Source organism: Orycteropus afer, unplaced genomic scaffold (assembly GCF_000298275.1).
Source record: "Orycteropus afer afer isolate SDZICR_OR568_19922 unplaced genomic scaffold, OryAfe1.0 scaffold00268, whole genome shotgun sequence".
Lineage (NCBI taxonomy): Eukaryota > Metazoa > Chordata > Mammalia > Tubulidentata > Orycteropodidae > Orycteropus > Orycteropus afer.
In genome coordinates, this window is record NW_006921855.1 from 1,550,312 (window position 1) to 1,562,735 (window position 12,424).

Here is a 12,424-nt window from a genome sequence, read left to right on the forward strand (position 1 = left end):
ACCTTCCTTCTGAGGAGTGGCTGGTGGGTTTGAACCGCCAGCCGTCTGGTTAGCAGGCAAGTGTCTTAGCCACTATGCTACCAGAGCTCCCTAGGCATAGCTACAAGATACTTTATCTAGAACCTGGACTACTTTTCAAAAGTAATTATATATCCACCTATTTCAGCATTCCTTTTACAGGGTAGAATCAAGAGAAAGGTATGTTTGGAAACTGCTTCTCTGTGTGACTATGCAGGTACACAACCACTGGAGCACATGGATGCATATACTATGTACACAGTAAGTGCATGCATGAAAATGAGTACATGCATAGGAAATGGGGGTTTGCATTTACCATGAGCTCTGGTAGCATAGTGCCTAAGGCACTTGACTGCTAACCAGAAGGCTGGCGGTTCAAACCCACCAGCCACTCCTCGGAATGAAGATAAGGCAATCTACTTCCATAATGATACTGCCTCAGAAACCCAAGGAGGGGTTGCTATAAGTCGGGTCCAACTCAACGGCACATAACGATGACAACAACAATCATATTCAGCAACTGTGATAAACACCTATTGTGTGCCAGGCACTACAGCACTGTGTCCACAAAGATCAAAGACATATTCTATTGTCCTTAAAGAACAAAAAAGAGTGGTGAAGAGAGAAAAGTTACCATCCTGTAAGCTATTGTGTCCAGGGGCTTACTGAAGGCTTTTAGGAAGAAGAAATGCCTAGACTGAATCTTGAGAGACAAGTAGATGCAGTCTGATGGAGGAGTAGAGAAGTGTGTACCAGGCAGAAGGACAACATGTGCAAAGACATGAGAGCAAAACAAAAAACACCCTAGAGCGTTCCATAAATTTTACAGAGCCAGGGTTGAGCATGTATACAGGGGCAGTTGAGAAATGTTCTATGAAGAACATTGTATATGCAGCAATTGGGGTTATCCTGAAGCCAGTGTGGGAGTAGATGAAAGATTTAAAGTGGGAAAATGACATAAGCAAGTTGCATTTTATAAAGATCACTCCAGCTGTGAGGATATTCTGGCAGCATGAGAAATGATGGGATTATGGGGCAGAAAACAGTATCTGCTATGATTAAGGCAAGTGGGAGGTGGAAAAGGGATGGATTTCAAAGACACCTAGGAGGACATCTGCCAGGTTACTGACCAGAGCACTAAGTGGGTTGTGGTGCCATTCATGGAGACAAGAAGAACGGATTATAGGTGTACAACAGAGACTAGAAATAAGTTGCTTTGAGCATATTCAGCTTTAAAAATCTAAGTATATTTATATGGAGATGTCTTCCAACAAGAAGTTGACTGTTCAGGTCTAGAGATCCATGAAGAGATCTGAATTAGAGGGATATGGATGTCATTAACATATAGGTGATAACTGAATGATTAATAATGATGATGATGATATTTGCTAGCATGTACCAAATACATACTATGTATATGGCACTGTGCAAAGCACTTTTAGTAGATTATCTAATTTAATCCTCATAATAACCTCAAGAGATACTACAATTAAGCATTGCCCAGGGAGAGAGTTTTGTATAAGAAGAGAAGAGATCTCAGACAGGGTCTTGAGAATTACATTTAAGAGAAATGGTGGGACAATGCTATCAAATTAGAAATCAATAATAGAAAGGTCAATGGAAAAAGAGCAAACACATGGAAACTGAACAACACCCTCCTTAAGAAAGACTGGGTAAGAAAAGAAATAAAAAATGAAAGTCAAAAATTCATTGAATCAAACGAGAAAGAAAACTCAATGTACCAAAATCTTTGGGACACAGCAAAAGCAGTGATCAGAGGCCAATTTATAGCAATAAATGCACACATCAAAAAAGAAGAGTCAAAATCAACACTTTAAACCAACATCTCCAACAATTAGAAAAGGAGCAAGAAAAGCCTACAGTCACCAGAAGAAAGGAAATAATAAAGATTCAAGCAGAAATCAATGAAACAGAAAAAAGAGGAATGGTGGGAGAGCTATCATTACTATACTGCACAGCTATAGTTGCAAAGAACAATTTACACAATCATCCAGGCTTAAAAACAGGATTCTCAGCTCTGTCTTGCTCCACTTCTGCTGAGGACAATATCCTGGAGGGGCTGGTTTGCCTGGGCAGCCCATCCCCACACTGCCTAAAGCCCTTGCTGAGGGAGACTGAATCTTCAAATCTCTCAGCTTGAAGGTCAAAGAAGAAAAAACCGCTTCAGCACAGAAAAACTGCCCATTCTACCTCATGCCCAGGGAAAATATAACTGTTCCTCTAATACACTTTGGATTCAAGCAAAAAGACATCAATTGGGTTTAGGCAAAGTCAACCAGGACCAGGCATACAGGAGGAAGGAAATCCCCTAGAGTTAATTTTCAACATGGCAGACAGTTCTCCCTGTCTTTTTCTCCTATGAAGAAGGTGCTGCCCTGCAAGAGCAACTTTATCATCTCATTCTTCATGGTTGTAGTGCATTGAATACTTGGTATGACTTTTCTAGCCATAGTCTTTGTGACTCCAATCAGATTACTAGGTGGGACCACGCAAATGTTGGGATTAGTTTTGTTATTCTGCTAGGTATAAAATGAGCCCTCCTGGAGGCAGAAGAGGGGATCTCACTGCCATCAAGAGAGAAGAGCTGCAGTTGGAGTGGAGCTCCTCCCTGGACCTGAGATCCCTGCTCTGGACCTCCTTGGCAGAGATCCCCTGGCAGAGAGATGGTGGCAGTGGAACCAAGAGGCACGAGACAGAGCAATGGCCTTGCCAGCCCACGGAGCCAGAAAGCTCAGTACCATTCAGCAGGAGGCTTGCTGGCAGAGTGGGATGTGCCTAGGTGTACTATCAGCAAAGCTGGAAGAACTTTGTAACACACTTGTCCAAGCAGGGCAGAGGCCTAGAGAAGGATGCCTGAGGGCATAGCAGAGGGGAGACTCTCCTGATCAAAGAGTTCATTCCTGAACCTAAATTGTAGCCTGTTACTTTCCCAATAAACCACATAATTGTGAGTATTGTTTGTGAGTTGTGTGTGGCCACTGCAACAAATTATCAAACCCAGTAGAGAAGTAGTGGGTGCTGTGAGAGGGGCTGTTGGTGTCAGAATTGGTAAAAAGATTTGGAGGGTGGTGACATGTTTGGCCACATAGGAATAAGCCTGGGGCCGCTGATGGTGATTCATCTTCTCCTCCTGAAGTTAAAGGAGGTCAGGAAATGCTGTCTCCACGCCCTTTTTGCAATGGTGGATAATTCCCTTCTTACCTCCCCCAACCACTCCCATCATTGGTCATTTGGAGGTTTATTGTGTGAGGGAAGAGGCATCAGGATCAGCTGAATATTATTCTAAGCAATGGTTTCTTTTTGCTTTTGCCTCTTTACTAAGTTTGACTAGGTATTTTTTTGTCTCTCCCACACTGAATTCAAGACTCTAAAAAATAAGTGAGTCTTGCTGCTGTACTCTCATCAGAGGAACCATGGCCTTTCCCCAGGATCTTTGAAGGCTCAAAGTCTCATACAGTAGAGTTAGTATGTTTGAAGAATGGTGAAATGGTACAGATTTACATTCCTATCTTGCCCAAGACTGTTATATTCTGGCCCACATATTCCTGATCTGAATGAGGAAGCGAAGTGAGGTGTTGGGAAGGTCAGTGTAACAAAAGTTATCCTCAAGGCTTGATCCATGCTTATCTAAATCTATCATAGAGATTGGTGGACTCCATCATTATAGTAACTTTCTTGTAGAGTGTGGCACTGAGCAAGAAGCCATGTGGGTTCTCCAGCTGTGTGACCTGTGGAAATCACCCTTCTGGGCCCCAGTGTACTCATCTCAAAGATGGAGGGATTGAAGCATCTCTAAAGCCCTTTCCAGGTTTAATATTCTCTGACTACTTGATACTAGAACAAGAGGGGTTCCAATGTTGACTCTGCTGCTTCCCTATCCGATGTGGGTAAGAGGCTCATTGCACATTAGGTACAGCTGCAGTACATATTATAGAATCAGAAAATATGAGAACAGAAGTTGTATTTGTGGGTCAAACAAATCACCTACATTAAAAATGATTAATATATGTGTGTATATGTATGTGTTTGTATTATACAGAAAGAATATATAGAGGGAGATCCAGAGAAACTGACCTTGGTCTAAAGTCCAAGTTTTCTAGGTACTTGTCAGGTAACTTGCCTGTTGGTTTCTATGTATAAGTCATATAAGTTGCCAGAACACTGGAGAGTTTGATGAGATTCATGTTTAATCAGCTCCATGTGTGGTGGGCTTCCTTCCCCCATAATCATCAATATTGCCTTAGAAGAAGCTGCATGTTCTGGCGACAGCATGGATCTTCTTTAAAATAGGAGTCCCAAGAATTTATCCCTGCCTTTAATACTAACTCTGCATGTAAATTTGTTGAAGGATAATATCCTGAGATCATTTTTCAGAGGTGATGAAAGGAGTCCATTTAATGGAAGGGGAAAGAAAGGACATTATCTGGCTTGTCTTTCTGCCAAGGGCAGTGTGGGGCTGTGAGCCCAGCACTACACTAGGCATAGAAAAGAGGGCACTTCCCCAGCTTCAGCCTAGCTGTTTGCTCTGGACAAGTAACTTAAACTCTTTGAGTCTCAGTTTCCTCTTTAGAGAAATTCAGAAGTGAAACTGGATTACTTTTAATGACTCCTAACAGAGAGATCTAACCTTAAAGAATTCCTGAAGCAAATTGCCTCCTTTTATCCAACTGTCCTCTGCCTCTCTCTCATAGGTGATTAATAAATAGCAGTTAATAAGGAAAAGTAGGAGTTCTGCAATTGAATCTTGTCTAGAGTGAAATTTAAAATGGTGTTCCAACTGTTGCCTGCTTTTATTTCGTTCAAATTCATTCAATAAATATTTAGTAAGTGTCCTCTAAGTAGCAAGCAGCCTGGGGATATAGCCAGTCTATTTTGACCACATTAAAACGGAAGCACTTACCAACAGGGAAAAGTGCTTTTGCAGGTAAAATGCCAAAAGCGACCCGGGGTCGCTGAATCTGGTAATGCTTCAACTCTGCCACTGCCAGCTCTGGGGGGCAAGTCAAGGCCTCTCGGGCCTGGCCCCCACAGCCGACTCATCTTCAAAGTTCCTTCCTGGGCTAGATTCAGTTCCTGAAAGGCCTCATTGATCGCCTTGGTTCAGCCGCCAACGGACTCACGTGAACGCAAGGCGCCCTAGGTAACTTGAGCCCGCTGCTCCCTCCAGTTTGGGGAGAGAAAAAAAAGGGGAGGGGAGTTGGCAAGTGAGGCCTTCCGAGACTACCATATGTGCTCCATATTGAGCAGCCCCTGGTCTTTGATGTTTTTTCTGAATGTAAAGACATTATTCTTTTTCAAACTGCGCCTAAGTACTACAGACATTAAAAACAATGAGGCCAGAACGCGCGGACCTGGCTCTAAGTGTTTAATGCGTCCTTCACCCAAGTGTTTGCCACTGGTTAGCTCCTCATTTTGCACCCCAGCAGATGGCAGCTGTGCCATCCCCTCTTCATCCTCTCAAGGCCAGGGTTTGTCTGCATCCTAGAACACCTTAGCGCCAAGTTCGGAAGTATTTTCCCAAACATTGGCGTAAACTTCCCAGAGGTTTCCTGCGTCACGGAAACGAGCCCAGATTGGATCTGAAGCATTCTTACGACAGCGGGTCACAAGGCCCGCCCGGCGCCCGCGAGCCCGGCTCACCGCGAGCTGCGTCCGCAGGGGACCTCCCGCGCGCCCGGGTTCGCCGACAACCCCGCTCCCAACCGGGGAGGCTAGCAACGCGGGAAATAAAAAACTGGGGGCGGGCGGTGGAACTTTACTATATGCGGAATTATGAATCAAACCCCAAGATCCCCAGTAAATTTATACTGTAACTTTGGGGGAGTTTATTAAATAGCCACTCACGCGCCGCTTTTAAATCCCTTCTTTCCTTTGCCTCCCTCCACCCATAGCCGGACTGAACAGCAACTTGCACTAGTGAAGTCAATCCGCCCCGGTCCCTTTAGGGAAGGGTCCTGTCACGTAGGAAAACTAGGAGACTGGGTAGGCCACGCGTGCGGGAGTCCAGCGGCGGGCATTTTCTCGCTACCCCGCGAGACGGAAGCGAACACGGGATCGGCTCTTGCGCGACTCGAAACTCGGCATAAGAAGGAACCTCCACAGTGAGCGGGGGTGGGGAGGATTCACCTCAAGTCTGCGGAGTCCGAGCTCCTGCTGCTTCCGGTCTCGTCAAGTGCTTCCGGGGTGTGCGCCGCCCGGCGGGCTTCTTCACCCACTAGCAATTACAAAGGGTGAAGTGAAAAATTAGTGACTCCAGCGAACCAAGCCATGATGCCGGAGTGGTTGACACCGGGGCTTCACTAGTCGTCGTCAATCCGCAGTGCTCCCTGCCCTCTGATCTCAGCGGTCCCGGAGAAAGGGGATTCCGGTTGGATGGAAGCCCGCGGGGGCGCCAAAGTGGGAACCAGGGCCCGCTCAGCCTGCCGCCCTAGCGGTAGTCGCCGGGACTCGGCAAGGCCCGGGCGTTCTTTGACACGAGTAACTTCACTAGGCGCTCGAGGAGCAGCCCTCTGGCCTCCGAGGCCTGCTGTCTTGTCTCCGAGGCGGGCCCTGCGATACTGGTCTGCAAGTGGACTCCCTCTAACAGTGACGCTGGAGTGTCAGGAATGGAGAACTGCTGGGTAGTTATTTCCTGCCTGCGTTAGATGGGCCAACTGGAGCGGGTTCCTACTTAAGCCCAGTTGTCAAACGAATCAGGCTATAGTTCGGCGTTGGGTTGTGGCTGAGAGCGAATCTCCCTGAGGGAATCTCAAGTGTGAACCTGAAATTGACTGAAGAGGCACAGGATACGCATAGTACCTTTACTTTCAGTTGCTCTCCAATAATTACCTCTTCTTCATCAGAACATCAAGGATGGAGTATCCAGTCAGGAAAGTAAGCACGGGCTTACTTGTGTTTACTTACTAGTCTGTAGTGAACCTTAAAACTTAAGCCCAAGCTTACCTTGTTGACTCGGTACTCCTTCCTTGTTAAAGGGGGGGGAGGGGGGGAAGACCACTGCCTTCAGTCGATTCCTACTCATAGGAACCCCATTGGGCTTCCGAGGCGGTAAATCTTTACGGAAGTAGATTGTCCAGTCTTGCTTCCGCGAGTGGCTGGGGGTTTGAACCACCAACCATCTGATTAGCAGTCAGATGCCTCAGGCAGTGTGCTATCAGAGCTCCTTCCTTACCTATTGTTGTTGTTATATGCCATCGAGTCAGACCCGACTCATAGCGACCCCTCCTTGGGTTTCCAAGGCAGTATCACTACAGAAGTAGATTGCCCCATCTTTCTTCCGAGGAGTGGCTGGTGGGTTTGAACCGCCAGCCTTCTGGTTAGCAGTCAAGTGCCTTAGCCACTATGCTACTAGAGCTCCCTCCTGTTAGGGATTGTAAATTTGAAGAGGCTTTGATTCTGTAGGAAGGTGCTGTGGGGTTGGGAGAGAGACAGATACCAACCATACCTAAAAGCAGAATCTTTGATGTGGTGAGGAAAAAATGTGAAATTGTTCACTACAGATTAGTAAATCAACACAGGTAAACTCGTGCTTACCTTGCTTGCTGAGTAATCGCATACTGCAGAGCATCCACTCCAGTCAACTGAGATGTACTGTCTGAGAGCCTACTGTGTATCATCCAGTCTTTGCCAGGAAATACAAAGGAACTCTGGTGGTGTAGTGGTTAAGGCATTTAGGTACTAACCATAAAGTCAGCAGTTTGAACCCATGAGCCGCTCTGTGGAAAGAAGATAAGGCAGTCTGCTTCAGTAAAGAAACCCAAGGAGAGTAGCTGTGAGTCAGAATCCACTCGATGGCAGCGAGTGAGTTTTGGGGAATACAAGGCCACATACCTGCCAGTGAACATTAGGATTGGGAATTAGTGCGTTAGTGGAAGGATGGAAGGGCACCCATCAAAATTATTTCTCCTGCTGCTAGAATGAATCTAAGTCACCAGGAAAGAATATAATACCTCAAGCCTGGACTTTGGTTGGGCTTCCTTTTTCTGACCCTTGCTAAACCCAGCTTTCCCTCCTTAGGGGGAAGATTCTGAATTCCTAGTATGAGCGCAGGGGTGGGAGGGTGAACAGGCAGCGCAGGTAAGTATGGGAGCCACATGGTCTCGCGAATGGAAAAAAGGAAAATCGTCTCCAAATGAAACCAGTCAGGTGGGCGCAGATCGAAGCTGAAAGGGAATAGGAAATCTGAATAACCTTGAAGGCAGCAGATTCCATACTCTCGGTGGTGAGGTGTGAGAAACAGTAAACATTTGGAGCACTGGAGTCAGAAGATTTTTGGCAGCTGTAGATAACTTCCTGATCTGCCATAAAGTTCACGTGACCAAGAGGATGTTTCCGCAATTCCATTGCCTGGCTCTCTTTTTCTCTCTCCAAGTCTGGAAGTTTGAAAGATTTAACTAGATCTCGGTTAAATGGTGGTGCAGGCCAACTCACTGACCTGTTTGTTGCCTCCCAATCTTCACCTGTAAGGTGACACCGAGGTCCCTGTGTTCGGAATGGGGAATTAATGCGTCCCCTTTCCAGCTACCAACCTATTCCAGACTTTCTGCAAATACTCCAAATCAAATATTTTCTATATCTCTGTAAACTTCCAAGCGTACCCCGTGGCGCGGGAGCCCTCAGGCCCCTACATCCGAGCTTGTGGAACATGATCTTGCATAATTAAGGCTTGACCGCTATGGAAATATATGCAAGATGATTATTTTCCTTAATGGGGCTCTCTGGGAAAGAGAATTCGTCCTCCAGCACGCGGCGCGAGCTGGGAGGGACTCGCACTAGCCGGACCTTGAACCTCTCCCTGGAAGGCAAGGGCTGGGGGAGAGGACAGCGAAGTCCAGGTCGCGTGCTCCCACCTGAATTTAGGCATGGCCAGGCATCCCTAGTGCGTCCCTACTGGGGCTCTCGCACAGCCAATGCTGGTGTCGCCTCCTGGTCCCCGTGAATAACTCGCCCTCCATGCACCCCCTCCCAATATCCCTAGTCTGGCAAGGACTGACGGGCCCGCGCGGCAGGTGGTCTGGGGAGACCGCTGCTTCGTTGGCATGGGGGGTTGGATTGGGAAATTTGCGTCCTCCGGGTCTGGTTGGAAGGCTCATCCCCCGGGGCCGGCAAGACAACCCGGACAGGTTGTCTAATGGTAATAGAACTGGCAGAAGGGCATTGGTTAAGATTTCCCCGACCTCTCAGGCCTGAGCTGGAGAATGCAAAGGATCATCTCCAAGAACATGTTTTGGAGATTCCAGACGAGAAGTAAGAACTAGGAATTCTCAGGGTTGACGTTTCTTTGGTGGGTCCGCGCGTGGGCTGCCTGGAAGCCACACCACGCTGTGGGAAAGGGAGAAGACGGTCGCGTTTACCGTTTTTCTAGGGGAAAGATTCGGGGAATTTCTTGAAGATGCGAAAAAAATGCATAGCGGTGAGTTTCACCAAAGGCCAGGAGTGGTGCTTCCAGACCTCTTATTGCGCAAATGTTTCTGTTTTGCAAACGTGAAAACAAACTCAAAGAGGTCCAGATGCTGGCTCGAGATCATAAGCCAGTAAGTCCAGGAGCCAGAATCGCTTTAAGTACTTGCCACTCAGCCTCAAACAAGTAACTTAAAGGAGATCTTTGCTGACGTTACCATTTCAAGAGAGTCCCTGATATTCCCGAACTCCTGAAGGCTTTTAAGGAGGGTATCATCCTTAGTAAAGAAGACCCTTACCCTGAACTTGCAACAGATGAGAGAGTGGAGTGATTGTGTGTGTGTGCGTTTTAATACCAGGACTATCTTCCATTTCCTGCAACTATAAGCACTTTAATAGTCTAATTGTTTCTAATATTTGCACTCTAGTCAAGCACAACTGCAAACTCCTGAGCGCAGAGCCCAGGCTGCACGCCACTTAACTCCGCACCCAGTGGATGCCAACGAAGCAGATGTAGACAGTATCAACAGACCCACTCACGTGCCCGCAGCCCCCTCGCAGTCATCGCAATGAGCCCAAGCTGCCCTGGTTTTCTCATTTGGATCTATATTTTTTTGGTCCTGCAATATGAAATCACTCTGGTCATTAATAACTGTAATAAGATCACTCTGGCCCAAGTCGTCCGGGGTGGCGAGGGGCTCAGAGACTCCTGCGGGGGCTGCAGGAGACGCAAGCCCCTCCAGTACCCGGTGGGGAGGGCTTCGTTGGAACCTGCCCAGAGCTCAGCTTTCCTTACGCACCACCAGTGGGTAGAGATCTCCATGGAACTAGAGCCCCTTGTCAGCAAATGTGTCGTTTCCAGGGAATCTCAAAGATTCTGAAAAGGGTGCTAGAAATCAAATGAAGATACCCCAGTGAAGCTGAGACAAACATGTTTTAGCGTTGGTTATTGGAAACTTAGGCAGAATTCCTAAAGTCCACGGAATTTGATGCACATTTATTTTCCTTCTTTTACTAGTTTCTCCTTCTTCTTTTAACCCACAGCACTCTTTTAAATTTTTCATATCTTAAGTTTCCAGACCACTGGAGGAAATGAGATGTCACTCTAGAGTCAACACCATTCTCATCAGAGGAGACCAAATTCAACTCAAATTGGTAACCTAATCCCAGCACCATGGTCTTGCCGCCTCCAGTGGTCAGATTCTTCGGCTCTGCATTCCTAAAGTCGAGTGTGACACCACCAGCCACAGGCATCAGCAGAAAGTATGGCAGAGGATGATAATAGGAAGAGAGAAATACACAGATACAGTACCACTTCTGAACTTGGTTTTCACTTGCCTGTCAGCCTTGTTTGTTATAATTGAATTAGGTGATCAATAGCTATTTGTAATGAAGGAAAAGAAAATTTTACCCCAAAGGAAAAAAAAAAAAAAAACAATTAGTATGTAGGTATCATTCTTCCTTCCCTACTGCCACAACTGTAAAATGAATTAATATACTCTAGTAAACTTTGAAAATCCAATTAAATGATCTGTTGTTTAGCTGCCTCCAAGTTGGGAATAGTGCCCCAGAGTCAATTAGAGCCAGAGCCTTTAGATTAACAAGAAATTCAGAAAATGGGCCTGATACCCCCCATAACATCACCTTCAGTACCCATAGGGAACAAAATGGCTCAACAGGGATGAGTGTGGTTTTAGAGACAAGGAAAAACATTTGGCCATGCCTTTAAAAGGCACTGGCAGAGGGGGACTCTTTAAAAAATTTCCTCTCAATGCCCACCTGGAGATGATGCCTCAGTCAGCTGGCTGCTCAAAAGAGAAGGATGGGGGTACCACCCTCGAATTCTTCTTCTGGCACAACCTTAGCATTAAGAGAATGAAGAAAAAGGAAAAGAGGAAAGCAGACAGGCAATGGAGAGGATCTGTGCTGGGACTGTGTCTACTTTTGCAGAAGTGAAGGTAGAAAACATCTCCCCAGGCAACTTCAAAACCACAGCTGCCTCTGCTCCATAGGTCTGCACACTTTCCTTCATTGCTTGCGGCCTTTGCCTCTTCTGCTTCATCCCTCTTACTATCTGCAAACTCCTCAAGTACAAAATCTAAAGCATTTTCTCTGTAGTGTAAGCAAGCAGCCACCAGAGAGATTTTTGTGCATGAGAAGGAAATCCAGATACCATCAAGCAACTACTGGACAAGAGCTGGGAAGTAGATACACACATAACAATGTTTGGGAGTGGAGCTTGTCTTCCAAATGTTGAGACATCACCACTTAAATTGAAAGAAAAAGGACAATGAGTACCCAGAGTCTCGCACACCATCCTCCCCCAGCTTAGGGGTGGGTGGTCCCTTCTGTTCCCTGGACAAAACCTGGCCATGACAGGTGGAAAAATGGCTGAAGTGGCACCTGGAAGTTAGAAGCCAAGTTACTGTTAATCCCCTTTTAAACCTTCCCAACCTGCTAAACAGGAGACATCCCTACTTTACGCTAAAGGGAAGGGAGCTTTGGGCTCAGCTGAGATGTTGGTAGTATGACTAGAAACCCAAATCCAATTAATTTGAATTTAAATCTTCTCAAACCCTGGTGAAGTGGAGCGAGAAAAGTTAAACTGAGGGACATATGCATAGTAGACTCAGATGCTCTGACTGAGTCAGAGTCCCAGTAACTTTAACTTTCTCATGGATATTTTGGAGGAATAGGTGGTGTAGTGGTTAAGGCATCTGACCTTTAGCCAAATGGTTGGTGGTTCAAACTTATCAACAGAATAAAGACGGGGAATCTACTTCTGTAAAGATTTACAACCTTGGAATACCAACGGGGGTCACTATGAATTGGAATGAACTTGATGGCAGTGAGTTGGTGGTTGTCCGCCCCCCCCCCCCGTATGACACATCTGCTTAAAATCATACCCAATCTTCAAGAACTTAGAACTAGATTTTGCCCTCAACTAAATCACTCTCTAGGAATATCGTCAGAGATTCCTGGAAGG